This window comes from Pseudophryne corroboree, chromosome 5 (assembly GCF_028390025.1).
Source record: "Pseudophryne corroboree isolate aPseCor3 chromosome 5, aPseCor3.hap2, whole genome shotgun sequence".
Classification (NCBI taxonomy): Eukaryota; Metazoa; Chordata; class Amphibia; order Anura; family Myobatrachidae; genus Pseudophryne; species Pseudophryne corroboree.
This window is the reverse complement of record NC_086448.1, coordinates 444,368,010-444,383,115: the sequence shown is the minus strand read 5'-3', so window position 1 is coordinate 444,383,115 and position 15,106 is coordinate 444,368,010. Positions and strand designations below refer to the sequence as shown.

Below are 15,106 nucleotides of genomic sequence, written 5' to 3'. Positions count from 1 at the left end.
CATGGAACAATTATGGGAAATACCCATGTAATAAACTAAAAAAATAAATAAATAAAAATGTATCTAATAGTTGGTAAGAGGTTACATCAATTTTATTTGGTTTATATTTTTAATTTCAATTTTATTATAATAAAATAAGCATGCACTGGTGCTGTGTAGGTATATGCTAGTGTCTACTGTGAAGGTGCATCATAGTGCTGTTTAAATGTCTTAGTCAAAAATAAAAAATATTAATTGTGAAGGATATGTGGAATCTGTGAAAGAAAGAAAAAACGATTCGGATTCGTGAAAATCATATTACAAGCCAGAAGAGAACATCAGTGTTAAACCAAAAGTGTCTTATACTGAAATTGTGCATAAAAAAATAAGAATTTACTCACCGGTAATTCTATTTCTCGTAGTCCGTAGTGGATGCTGGGAACTCCGTAAGGACCATGGGGAATAGACGGGCTCCGCAGGAGACTGGGCACTCTAAAAGAAAGATTAGGTACTATCTGGTGTGCACTGGCTCCTCCCTCTATGCCCCTCCTCCAGACCTCAGTTAGGGAAACTGTGCCCGGAAGAGCTGACACAACAAGGAAAGGCTTTGGAATCCAGGGTGAGACTCATACCAGCCACACCAATCTCACTGTACAACTTGTGATAACCATACCCAGTTAACAGTATGAACAATAACTGAGCCTCATTCAACGGATGGCTCATAACAATAACCCTTTAGTTAAGCAATAACTATATACATGTATTGCAGAGAGTCCGCACTTGGGACGGGCGCCCAGCATCCACTACGGACTACGAGAAATAGAATTACTGGTGAGTAAATTCTTATTTTCTCTGACGTCCTAGTGGATGCTGGGAACTCCGTAAGGACCATGGGGATTATACAAAAGCTCCCAAACGGGCGGGAGAGTGCGGATGACTCTGCAGCACCGAATGAGCAAAGGCAAGGTCCTCCTCAGCCAGGGTATCAAACTTGTAGAACTTAGCAAATGTGTTTGAACCCGACCAAGTAGCAGCTCGGCAAAGCTGTAAAGCCGAGACCCCTCGGGCAGCCGCCCAAGAAGAGCCCACCTTCCTTGTGGAATGGGCTTTTACTGATTTAGGATGCGGCAATCCTGCCGCAGAATGAGCTTGCTGAATCGAGTTACAGATCCAGCGCGCAATAGTTTGCTTTGAAGCAGGAGCACCCAGCTTGTTGGGTGCATGCAGGATAAACAGCGAGTCAGTTTTCCTGACTCCAGCCGTCCTGGCTACATAGATTTTCAAAGCCCTGACTACATCCAGTAACTTGGAGTCCTCCAAGTCCCGAGTAGCCGCAGGCACCACAATAGGTTGGTTCAAATGAAACGCTGATACCACCTTAGGGAGAAATTGGGGACGAGTCCTCAATTCTGCCCTGTCCATATGGAAGATCAGATATGGGCTTTTACATGACAAAGCCGCCAATTCTGACACACGCCTAGCTGAAGCTAAAGCCAACAGCATGACCACCTTCCACGTGAGATACTTTAGCTCCACGGTCTTAAGTGGCTCAAACCAGTGTGATTTCAGGAAATCCTACACAACGTTAAGATCCCAAGGTGCCATTGGAGGCACAAAAGAAGGCTGAATATGCAGCACTCCCTTAACAAACGTCTGAACTTCAGGCAGTGAAGCCAGTTCTTTTTTAAAGAAAATAGGGCCGAAATCTGGACCTTTATGGACCCCAATTCTAGGCCCTTAGTCACCCCTGACTGTAGGAAGTGCAGAAAACGACCCAGCTGGAATTCCTCTGTTGGGGCCTTCCTGGCCTCACACCAAGCAACATATTTTCGCCATATGCGGTGATAATGCTTTGCTGTCACATCCTTCCTAGCTTTTATCAGCGTAGGAATTACTTCATCTGGAATGCCCTTTTCCGATAGAATCCGGCTTTCAACCGCCATGCCGTCAAACGCAGCCGCGGTAAGTCTTGGAACAGACAGGGCCCCTGCTGTAACAGGTCCTGTCTGAGAGGCAGAGGCCATGGGTCCTCTGAGATCATTTCTTGTAGTTCTGGGTACCAAGTTCTTCTTGGCCAATCCGGAACGATGAGTATAGTTCTTACTCCTCTCTTTCTTACTATCCTCAGTACCTTGGGTATGAGAGGAAGAGGAGGGAACACATAAACCGACTGGTACACCCACGGTGTCACAAGTGCATCCACAGCTATCGCCTGAGGGTCCCTTGACCTGGCGCAATATCTTTTTAGCTTTTTGTTGAGGCGGGACGCCATCATGTCCACCTGCGGCAGTTCCCAACGATTTACAATCTGTGTGAAGACTTCTTGATGAAGTCCCCACTCTCCCGGGTGGAGGTCGTGCCTGCTGAGGAAGTCTGCTTCCCAGTTGTCCACTCCCGGAATGAACACTGCTGACAGTGCTAGCACGTAATTCTCCGCCCATCGAAGAATCCTTGTGGCTTCTGCCATTGCCATCCTGCTTCTTGTGCCGCCCTGGCGGTTTACATGGGCGACCGCCGTGATGTTGTCTGACTGAATCAGTACTGGTTGGTTTTGAAGCAGGGGCTCTGCTTGACTCAGGGCGTTGTAAATGGCCCTTAGTTCCAGTATATTTATGTGTAGTGAAGTCTCCAGACTTGACCACTGTCCCTGGAAGTTTCTTCCCTGAGTGACTGCCCCCCATCCTCGGAGGCTTGCATCCGTGGTCACCAGGACCCAGTCCTGTATGCCGAACCTGCGGCCCTCGAGAAGATGAGCACTCTGCAGCCACCACAGCAGAGACACCCTGGCCCTTGGGGACAGGGTGATCAACCGATGCATCTGAAGATGCGATCCGGACCATTTGTCCAACAGATCCCACTGAAAGATCCTTGCATGGAACCTGCCGAAGGGAATTGCTTCGTAAGAAGCCACCATCTTTCCCAGGACTCGCGTGCAGTGATGCACCGACACCTGTTTTGGTTTCAGGAGGTCCCTGACCAGAGATGACAATTCCTGGGCCTTCTCCACCGGGAGAAACACCTTCTTCTGTTCCATGTCCAGAATCATGCCCAGGAAAAGCAGACGTGTCGCAGGAATCAGCTGCAACTTTGGGATATTCAGAATCCAGCCGTGCTGTTGCAACACTTCCTGAGAGAGTGCTACGCTGATCAACAACTGCTCTCTGGACCTCGCCTTTATGAGGAGATCGTCCAAGTACAGGATAATTATAACTCCCTTCTTCCGAAGGAGTATCATCATTTCGGCCATTACCTTGGTAAATATTCTCGGTGCCGTGGAAAGACCAAACGGCAACGTCTGGAATTGGTAATGACAGTCCTGTACCACGAACCTGAGGCACTCCTGGTGAGGTGGGTAAATGGGGACATGCAGGTAAGCATCCTTGATGTCCAGCGACACCATAAAATCCCCCACTTCCAGGCTTGCAATAACCGCCCTGAGCGATCCATTTTGAACTTGAACTTCTTTATATAAGTGTTCAAGGATTTTAAATTCAGAATGGGTCTCACCGAACCGTCCGGTTTCAGTACCACAAACATTGTGGAATAGTAACCCCTTCCCTGTTGAAGGAGGGGGACCTTGATTATCACCTGCTGGAGGTACAGCTTGTGAATTGCCGCCAGAACTACCTCCCTTTCCCTGGGAGCAGCTGGCAAGGCTGATTTGAGGTAACGGCGAGGGGGAGTCGCCTCGAACTCCAGCTTGTATCCCTGAGATACAATTTGTACAGCCCAGAGATCCACCTGTGAACGAACCCACTGGTCGCTAAAGTTTCGGAGACGCGCCCCCACCGCACCTGGCTCCGCCTGTGGAGCCCCAACGTCATGCAGTGGACTTAGAGGAAGCAGGGGAGGATTTTTGTTCCTGGGAACTGGCTGCCTGGTGCAGCTTCTTTCCTCTACCCTTGCCTCTGGCCAGAAAGGATGCGCCTCTGACCCGCTTGCCTTTCTGAGGCCGAAAGGACTGCATTTGATAATACGGTGCTTTCTTAGGCTGTGAGGGAACCTGAGGTAAAAAAGTCGACTTCCCAGCTGCCTTACAAGGCAAAACCTCCATGTGTTTTTTTAGAATCAGCATCCCCTGTCCACTGCCGAGTCCATAATACTCTCCTGGCAGAAATGGACATTGCATTAATTCTAGATGCCAGCAGGCAAATGTCCCTCTGTGCATCCCGCATATACAATACGACATCTTTTATATGTTCTATGGTTAGCAAAATAGTATCCCTGTCGAGGGAATCAATGTTGTCTGACAGGGTATCAGTCCATGCTGCTGCAGCACTACACAGGCTGAAGCAATAGCAGGTCTCAGTAGAGTACCAGAGTGTGTATGCACAGACTTTAGGATAGCTTCCTGCTTTCTATCCGCAGGCTCCTTTAGGGCGGCCGTATCCTGAGACAGCAGTGCCACCCTTTTAGATAAGCGTGTGAGCGCTTTGTCCACCCTAGGGGATGTTTCCCAATGTAACCTGTCCGTTGGCGGGAAAGGGTACGCCATCAGTAACCTCTTAGAAATCACTAGTTTCTTATCAGGGGAACTCCACGCTTCTTCACACAATTCATTTAATTCATCAGATGGGGGAAAAGTCACTGGCTGCTTTTTCTCCCCAAACATAATACCCTTTTTGGTAACCGGGTTAACGTCAGAAATGTGCAATACATCTTTCATTGCAGTAATCATGCATCGGATGGCCTTTGTAGACTGTACATTTGTATCATCCTCATCTACACTGCAGTCAGACTCCGTGTCGACATCTGTGTCCACCATCTGAGCTAGCGGGCGTTTATGAGCCCCTGACGGCTTCAGAGTCGCCTGGGCAGGCACGGGCTGAGACCCCGGCTGTCCCAAGGCTGCTGCGTCCTCGAACCTTTTATGTAAGGAGTTGACACTGTCGGTTAGTACCTTCCACATACTCATCCAATCAGGTGTCGGCCCCGTTGGGGGCGACATCACACTTATCTGCCCTTGCTCCGCCTCCACGTAACCCTCCTCATCAAACATGTCGACACAGCCGTACCGACACACCGCACACACACAGGGAATGCTCTGACTGAGGACAGGACCCCACAAAGTCCTTTGGAGAGACAGAGAGAGAGTATGCCAGCACACACCACAGCGCTATATAACACAGGGATTTACACTATAATAAGTGATTTTTCCCAATAGCTGCTTAATATATCTTATTTGCGCCTAAATTTATGTGCCCCCCTCTCTTTTTTACCCTTCTTGTATCAGGATACTGCAGGGGAGAGCCTGGGGAGCTGCTTCCAGCGGAGCTGTGAAGGGAAAATGGCGCTGGTGTGCTGAGGAAGAAGGCCCCACCCCCTCAGCGGCGGGCTTCTGTCCCGCTGATTCTGACTAAAAAATGGCAGGGGTTTTACACATATACAGTCACAGACTGTATTATGTGTATTTTTATGCCAAAAGGTATAATAATTGCTGCCCAGGGCGCCCCCCCCCCCCCCCCAGCTCCCTGCACCCTACAGTGACCGGAGTGTGTGGTGTGCTGTGGGAGCAATGGCGCACAGCTGCGGTGCTGTGCGCTACCTTAATGAAGACAGGAGTCTTCTGCCGCCGATTTCATCGCTTCTCTTCTGTCTTCTGGCTCTGCAAGGGGGACGGCGGCGCGGCTCCGGGAACGGACGATCGAGGTCAGGCCCTGTGTTCGAACCCTCTGGAGCTAATGGTGTCCAGTAGCCTAAGAAGCACAAGCTAGCTGCACGCAGGTAGGTTTGCTTCTCTCCCCTCAGTCCCACGTAGCAGTGAGTCTGTTGCCAGCAGATCTCACTTAAAATAAAAAACCTAACAAATACTTTCTTTCTAGCAGCTCAGGAGAGCCCACTAGGAGCACCCAGCTCTGGCCGGGCACAGATTCTAACTGAGGTCTGGAGGAGGGGCATAGAGGGAGGAGCCAGTGCACACCAGATAGTACCTAATCTTTCTTTTAGAGTGCCCAGTCTCCTGCGGAGCTCGTCTATTCCCCATGGTCCTTACGGAGTTCCCAGCATCCACTAGGACGTCAGAGAAATATTGTGAATAAATATGAATCATCCTCTTGATACCATAATGTCTTGATTATGTAAAACATTACAGATAAAGTGTATAAAAAGTGATGGTGATAAGCAAACAAGCTACTGTGTCACTGCAAGGAAAACATCTATTTGTGCACTAACAGAAAAAAAGAAAAAGGACATGAGGAAAGAAGAATGGATAATTGTGACAATAAGAAAAAGATCGCCCTAAAAAATGAATGATATGATTATATCACATATTAAAGATTGAGAACATCAGAATGTACTGCATGGGAGTAGATACACAGCCACTATGTCTATGTTACAAAAATTATATGTATATATATGTATATACTGTTCTATCCTCCTACTTCCCCTTTTTTATATATATATATATATATATATATATATATATAGGAATCCAATAGAAGCGGCACTCAACTGGTCTTCAGTGTAAGAAGAATAAATGAACGGCGGAGTAACGCCTGGCAGAGGTTAACGTTTCAGTTTAATACATAAACTTTCGTCAGCTTTAATCATTGTCTGCTGCAACACAGATTATTGAAGGCACCCGGGCAGATACAGCATAGTATCCGGAGTGCCAGCTTTGTTTCTATATATATATATATATATATATATATATATATATATATAAAAAATCCTGCGGGACATGTGTATATCACCATTATTTTATATGCAATATCGCACGTATAATGTATATATTCATCCGTGTTATAGATGTCATATGTATTATTCATAAATGATTATGAGTATAATTATTAATATGCTTTGATTATATTTCTTAATGTAAGTGTTATTGCTGTGCATGAATAGGAGTATTTTGAGGAAAAAGCCCCTGGGTATTCTTCTTAATACACTGGTAAGTATGTTGGTTACTCATACAAGTGTCTTAGGTACCGATGGGTCTCCTGTTCATCTTCTTCATGTATAAATAAGTATTTTGTTAGATAAATTGCTTCTCTCCATGGTAAGTATAAATTCCAATCAATAATCCTCATCAATAGGTTAGTCTATTTGCTTCTCCAAAATGATTCCATCTTCCATATTATAAATAGAAATAATCTTCAAGATCTTCATTCCCTGATAGATTTCCTTTTCTCAAGGATATTTATTACCTGTTCAGGTAAGTTTTGTCATCACACAAAAAGGAGAGAGAGGGTGGGTAGAAGAAACAAATGATAATTTCAACAAGAGTCCACTGTGTATTTTATTATTCACAGAAAGGGTTGATAGCTGTTATTTTCATTGATACCATTAGGTGTCATAGTATCCAGGAGAAATATCCATCTGGTCTCCTTTTTTAGTAATTCACCATCCAGGTCTCCTCCTCTTATACCCAAAGAAACTTTAACCATGGCGAAAGCTTTCAGTTTGTTTGGAGAACCTTCATGGTATCTCAGGAAGTGCCTGGCTACTGCTGTGTCTTAAATATCGCTTGATCTCTCCTTGCGTTCCTAATGGAGCCTACATGATCAAGGATCCTTTGTTTTAAAGGTCTGATTGTCTTGCCTATGTACTTTTTACCACATGGGCATTGGAGATGATACACTACTCCCAGGAAACTCAGTCCTAGCTGTTTTGGGACGTTTAAACACAGGTGCATTAGATTTTAACAAAGGCTCTGCTGCCTCCTCTGAGGAGAGAATGGCTTTCATAGCACTAATTAGTACAGGATAAAGGAAAAAAAGAGAGAGAAAAGGATCTGTCTTCGGTGCCAGAAGACAGAATAAAAGTTACATGATTTCTGAGATGGTGATCAACGAAAATGCTGGATTTTTCTGTTAAGCCACCTATTCCTGATACTATCGGTCTGCCAGGAGGTTTATGTTGTTTTTTGTGCACTTTAGGAAGCAGATATAGGGTGGGAGTTCTAGGGCTCTCAACTTTGAAAAATTCCCTATCTTGAACGGTTATAGTACCCTTCCGATATGCATCCAGTATGATTTTATCATACATATTCTTGTAATTACTGGTAGGATTGAATATTAAATGCCTGTAACATTTTTGATCTTGTAACTGTCTGGATAGTTCCTCTAAATACTCCTCACGGGGGCAGAGTACATGTTCCCACCCTTGTCCGAGTGTTTGATGATCACATCTTGCCATTGTTCCATTTCTCTCAGGGCTTGTCTTACTTCCTTTGTGAGGTTATCACCATAACAGTTTGAGAGTCCCGAGTCTTGTAATTCGTCTAAATCCTTGGAAACAAGGTCAAGAAAAACTTTCACAGGAGGGCATATTGAAAAATCTTGGAAGGTTGATTTATTTTTTGTTGTTGTTTGGGATTGAGATTGATATATTGGTGGACCCACCTCCCCCTCTTTATGTAGCTCTTCTAATAGAGAGATGGCCGCTTGATCTTCATTAGACAGATTAAGTTCCGGTTGATTCTCTATCGGGAATGTAATAGTATTTAAAAAAATTTCTTTGATAGAATTCACAAATAATTTTTTTTTAAATATTTGGCATACTAGCTAATCAGCAAAATTCGCTGTAACATAACGTGTTATTCGTTTTAAACGAAACAATTAAAAGTTTCATTTTAAATTTGTGTGCACCGAAGACAGATCGTTTTCGCTCTCCTTTTTTTCCTTTATCCTGTACTATGATATGATCTGTGGTAGCACCCCCTTGGAACTAGGAACAATTGATATATATAAATTAGGGGTTTTCTTCTCAGTACCTTTTCTTGTGCAACTAACCTCCCCCTTCCCATTTCCCCTTTGTGGTAAATAGCACTAATTGTGGTAGATAGCACTAATTAGCGCAGGTATGTTCACTGAGGTGAGGCCTTCCACCTCGTCTCTGTACGCAGACCCGGAGTGCGATGAGTCCTCATCCTCCGACGAGTCCTCATCTGAAAAATGTGTAGACTGTGAAAATGTAGTTTCATGTCTATGTGATTTACCACCAGCCTTTGAGCCTGCTTTTCTGAGAGGCTGCCGATTCCTGTGCTGGATGTGATAAACCCCAGGTGGAATGTTGCATGCATGTAACGGTTATAGGGTAACCTCTCCCTGGTATAGGAGCTGGCGTTATCCGCTCAGCTATACTGGATAATGTCTGTGCAAAAGTAGCCCATGGGGGTTGAACCTGTGCCTGCCTCGGCTTATTTAAGAGGCTTTGGTGAAAGCTAAAACAATTTGCACATAATCCATTTTGAACCAGATCCTGAGAGGTTAACCCAGCTTTGCAAGACAAACATGAAATGAGTGTTAGTGCTGCTGTGGAGAGTCCATCCTCCTCACCCTTGCCTCTCTTAGACATGATAAATAAATCACACACCTGTACAGCGTTACTCCACAAATTGTGTCTGAAATCACTTTAAATTTTGTTAAAGTGACATATAATCTGATCCCTCCCTGCTTCGCACCAACATTTAGGATCGGAATACACAGAAAACTGACAGAATTATTAGTAAAGTCAGCAATCACACTAGCAATCAGTCACAGGTTATACATTAGTATAATAAGCAATATGAGCACATAATCAACTACAGACACATTTCAAGTATGTAGGAGAAACATATTACTGCATTATCTTATATAGGAGTTTAAACGTATTCTGTCGCACAGCAAAAGAAACAGCAGTAATGGTTTAGACTCATATGCATAAGGCACTTATCCAACTATTCGTACTCAAAGGTAGATAGAGACTTAGTGCTGTATCACCCGGCACAGGAGAGTGGGATACAGGGAGCCTTCACCCAGCTTCCACGATCGATCAATATGTCAGCATACGCTGTGTGGATTCAGACACTAATAGTGTACACAATTGCCCAGTGAACACAGATGCCCAAGTGAACACCGACGCACCAGTCACACAGCCGCCTATGCTGTGACTGGGTCCTTTTAGATACACAGCATCTCAGGCAGAAGCAGGAACTCAGTTCATTGCGGGAAACTCAGAGGAAACTGTTCATGAACCGGGGGAGGGGCGACCACTTGAGCATCTTACTCCCCACTGCTGACTCCACGTGGCGCTACTTATATACCGTCAGAAAAAAAGGCTTCCACAGTACAATCGCATGGAATTGCAGATCTCACAGATGATTCGTTTAGAACATTGCTAAAAAAACAAAAAACATACAGAACATAGTGCAACTCTGTTAAAAATCAAATGATGTTTTTATTTGCTCGATCCCACTCACATAAGGATGTACATTTATTGCGTGTAGATAATCACAAGGTGGGAAAAGTAGCCTTTACTTCATAGAAGAGTCCTCCTCCATATAAAACTTGGAAGAGAAAATGATAATGATAGTGCAACACCGTCTTTTAACTAAGACACGTATTTAATAAAAAAAATGCACTCACAAACATCAAGTAAAAGACAGCATAAAACACATTGAGGACATCCCCGTGGCATGGACTGCTAACAAGAGGAAACTCTAGGGCATAGTCACCGCAAAGTCCCAGTAGTCAGGCGTCTCCACCAACTTGAAATGGCAGTTCCAATCCACAAGTCCTCGTCCACCCAGTCTCCCTGCTTAAGCGCTTTCGAACTTGCGTCCTTCCTCAGAAGCGTCATGCAAGTTTCCTCGTTAGCAGTCCATGCCACGGGGATGTCCTCGATGTGTTTTATGCTGTCTTTTACTTGATGTTTGTGAGTGCATTTTTTTATTAAATACGTGTCTTAGTTAAAAGACGGTGTTGCACTATCATTATCATTTTCTCTTCCAAGTTTTATATAGAGGAGGACTCTTCTATGAAGTAAAGGCTACTTTTCCCACCTTGTGATTATCTACACGCAATAAATGTACATCCTTATGTGAGTGGGATCGAGCAAATAAAAACATCATTTGATTTTTAACACTATGTTCTGTATGTTTTTTTAGCAATGTTCTAAACCAATCATCTGTGAGATCTGAAATTCCATGTGATTGTACTGTGGAAGCCTTTTTTTCTGACGGTATATAAGTAGCGCCACGTGGAGTCACATTTACATTACATTGTTCATTATTTAGAATCACGGTGAAAGGTTCTATTTGTTCTTCCAAGGCTGCTACTAGTATTTAAGCGCACCAGGGGTCTCTCTCTTTTTTCCCCACTGCTGACGTCAACCCTAGGGATTGCGGCCTCATACTACCCCTGGAGCCTATGATCCCTGAGGCCTAGCACTGGTGTACCCGAGGTGGCAGCCGCGTCAGCGACTGTTCAGTAGTCTCCATCCTGAATCAGTGCGGCTGTATCTTGCATTTCCCCTTCTAAGAGGAACCGATGCCATACCTTCTCCCCGGGCCCCGGCCACAGTCTGGAAACATCTGCTGGACTTGCTAGTACATCCTACATAGACGCACTCTGAAACAACACTGTGCATGTGGGTTAGCGTTGCCGCGACCCGATGGGGAATTGTTGGAGCGACTCTTTCCAAGGTACATATGAGACGCTTTTTAGAAACATAACTCAAAAAACATAGTAAGACTATGAAAATAAAATAAAAAAAGCTTATGGCTGCTCAAAACCAGCAGCCCATTGACCTTGGTCCGGCACCTGCCTCACCAAACAAAAAACTGATTTACCTGAGCCAGGAGGCGGGGATATAGGGACAGGCCTGTTGCATGCTGGGAGGCTGAAAGCTTTGACCGTTGGTGACAATCCACTGTCGCTACCTCATATCCCAATGTTATCCTGTAAAAAAAAGTTTGCGATTTTTGCAGCTTTATTAAAAATAAAAAACTAAGAAATCTCATGTACATAAGTATTCACAGCCTTTGCCATGAAGCTCAAAATTGAGCTCTGGTGCATCCTGTTTCCACTGATCATCTAGAGATGTTCCTACAGCTTAATTGCTTAATAACATGTGGTAAATTCAGTTGATTGGACATGATTTAGAAAGGCACACACCTGTCTATATAAGGTCCGACACTTGACAGTGCATGTCTGAGCACAAACCAAGTCAAAAGAATTGTCTGTAGACCTCCGAGACAGCATTGTCTCAAGGCACAAATATGGGAAAGGGTACAGAAAAATATCTGCTTCTTTGAAGGTCCCAATGAGCACAGTGGCCTCCATCATCCGTAAATGGAAGAAGTTTGGAATCACCAGGACTCTTTCAAGAGCTGGCCGGTCGACTAAATGGAGCGAATGGGGGAGAAGGGCCCTAGTCAGGGTGGTGACCAAGAACTCGATGGTCACTCTGTCAGAGTTACAGCATTCCTCTGTGGAGAGAGGAGAACCATTCAGAAGGAGAACCACCTCTGCAGCAATCCACCAATCAGGCCTGTATAGTACAGTGGCCAGACGGATGCCACTCCTTAGTAAAAAGCACATGGCAGCCCACCTGGAGTTTGCCAAAATGCACCTGAAGGACTCTCAGACCATGAGAAACAAAATTCTCTGGTCTGATGAGACAAAGAATAAACTCGTCATATTTGAAGGAAACCAGGTACCGCTCATCACCATGCCAATACCATCCCCACAGTGAAGCATGGTGGTGGCAGCATCATGCTGTGGGGATGTTTTTCAGTAGCAGGAACTGGGAGACTAGTCAGGATAGAGGGAAAGATAAATGCAGCAATATACAGAGACATCCTGGATAAAAACCTGCTGCAGAGCACTCTTGACCTCAGACTGGGGCGACGGTACATCTTTCAGCAGGACAACAACCCTAAGCACACAGCCAAGATATCTCCAGAGATGTTCAAATTGGATTCAAGTCTGCGCTCTGGCTGGGCCACTCAAGGACAGTCACACACACACACACATACATACATACATACATATATACATACATATATATATATATACACACACATATATACATAGAATTTGACGGCAGATAAGAACCACTTGGCCCATCTTGTCTGCCCATTTTTTTTATCCTTTAGGTAATCTCAATCCTTTTTGAACGTTCATTCTTTGTAAGGATATTCATATGCCTATCCCAAGCATGTTTAAATTGCTCTACAGTCTTAGCCTCTACCACCTCTGATGGGAGGCTTTTCCACTTATCCACTACCCTTTCTGTGAAATAATATTTCCTTAATTTTTCCCTGAACCTGCCTCCCTCCAGTTTCAGTGTATGTCCTCCAGTTCTAATACTTCTCTTCCTTTGAAGAATGTTTCCCTCCTGAACTTTGTTAAAACCTTTGCTATATTTGAAAGTTTCTATCATGTCTCCCCTTTCCCTCCTCTCCTCCATACTACACATGTTAAGATCTTTTAGCCTTTCCAGGTAAGTTTTGTGATGTAGGCCATGCACCATTTTAGTTGCCCTTCTTTGTACACACTCTATATCCTTCTGGAGATATGGTCTCCAGAACTGGACACAGTATTCCAGATGAGGCCACACCAATGACCTATACAGTGGCATTATTACTTCTCTTTTCCTGCTACTGATTCCTCTCCCTATGCAACCAAGCATCTGACTTGCCTTTCTCATTGCTTTGTTGCATTGCTTTCCTGCCTTTAAGTCACTTGAAATAGTGACTCCTAAATCCCTTTCCTCCTCGGTAGTTTCCATTATAGTACCCTTGATACTATATTTAGCCTTTGGGTTTTTGAGACCCAAGTGCATGATTTTGCATTTTTTAGCATTAAACTGTAGTTGCCATGTTCTTGACCATTTTTCAAGCCTAGCTAGGTCATCAATCATTTGTTTTACCCCTCCTGGTGTATCTACCCTGTTGCATATCTTTGTATCATCTGCAAAAAGGCATACTTACCCTTCAATACCATTTGCAATGTCACCAACAAAGATATTAAAGAGAACAGATCCCTGGGGTACTCCACTGGTAACATTTCCCTCCATAGATTGCACTCCATTTACTACAACTGTCTGTTTCCTATCCTGCAACCAGGTTCTTATCCATTTAACTATTTTATAATCCACCCCCACACTTTCAAGTTTATTTAGCAGTCTGCGATGTGGGACAGTGTCAAATGCCTTACTAAAGTCTAGATATGCTACATCTACAGCTCCCCCGTGATCTATTATTTTCATCACAGAGTCAAAAAAGTCAATAAGATTTGTTTGGCATGATCTCCCACCAGTAAATCCATGCTGTTTTGGATCCTGTAAGTTGTTTGATTTAAGATATTCCACAACTCTTTCTTTTAGTCATTCTTCCATTACTTTCCCTACTACTGATGTAAGGCTTACTGGTCTGTAGTTACTTGCTTCTTCCTTGCTTCCACTTTTGTACAGTGGAACTACATTTGCTCTTTTCCAGTCCTCTGGAATGGCACCTGTATTTAATAACTGGTTAAATAATTCTGTTAATGGTGCCACCAGCACATCTTTTAGCTCTTTTAGTATCCTTGGGTGTATCCCATCTGGCCCCATTGATTTATCCACTTTTAGTTTTGAAAGTTCTGTTAGGACCTTCTCCTCTGTAAATGTACTTTCATCTACCTTATTTTTATGAATGTTCTTGCAACATAACTGGGGCCCCTTCACTTCTCCTTCTGTAGTAAATACTGAGCAAAAATAATTAATTATTTAGGTGATCTGCTATTGCCTTGTCTCCCTCCACCAAATTTTCACTCTCTGTCTTAAGTCTTATTATTCCTCCATTTGATTTTCTCCTTTCATTTATATACTTAAAAAAAGTTTTGCCCCTTTTATCTACTGACTGCACCATTTTCTCCTCAGCTTCTGCCTTTGCACGTCTTTCGGGATTGACTCAGACTGCAGAAACTGCCGGGACGGCTGCTGACCTGTTAGGATGCTCAAGCGGCGACTTCCCTTTCTCCTCCAGAGCCTCCCCTTAGTGTTTGGCCTGCTGGTTTCCTGCTCACATGGTCTACCGGAGCTTCTGTGAAGGGACTCCCTGGCCGCGGCTCCTCTCTATGGGCGGCTCCGACTGCAGACACTCCGGGACGGCTGCGGACCTGTTTGGGTGCCCTGGCGGTGACATTCTTTCCTCCCTCAGTGTTTCCCCTTGGTGCTTGGCCCGCTGGTCTCCCGTTCATGTGGTCCGCTGGAGATTCTGTGCAGGGACTCCCTGGCAGTTTATAAATTTGAAAATAGAAGCGCTCATGAGAAGCACATGCCAAAATATCGTGGATTCAATATCAGCCAAGGAATGAATAATAATAATAATAATAAAAAAATATATATAAAATACATATATTTATTGATAATAATATAAAGA

General features: G+C 44.2%; 1 long non-coding RNA gene across 1 annotated transcript in view; it reads right to left on the bottom strand.

Annotated features, from left to right (window-relative positions):
• The window catches only part of LOC134927844 (uncharacterized), a 64,159-nt gene that overhangs the window by 44,686 nt on the left and 4,367 nt on the right, over positions 1 to 15,106 (bottom strand). Inside the window, exon 2 of the long non-coding RNA XR_010177750.1 lies at positions 11,531 to 11,639. This is a non-coding gene — a long non-coding RNA (uncharacterized LOC134927844). The remainder of the gene's footprint in view (positions 1 to 11,530; positions 11,640 to 15,106) is intronic.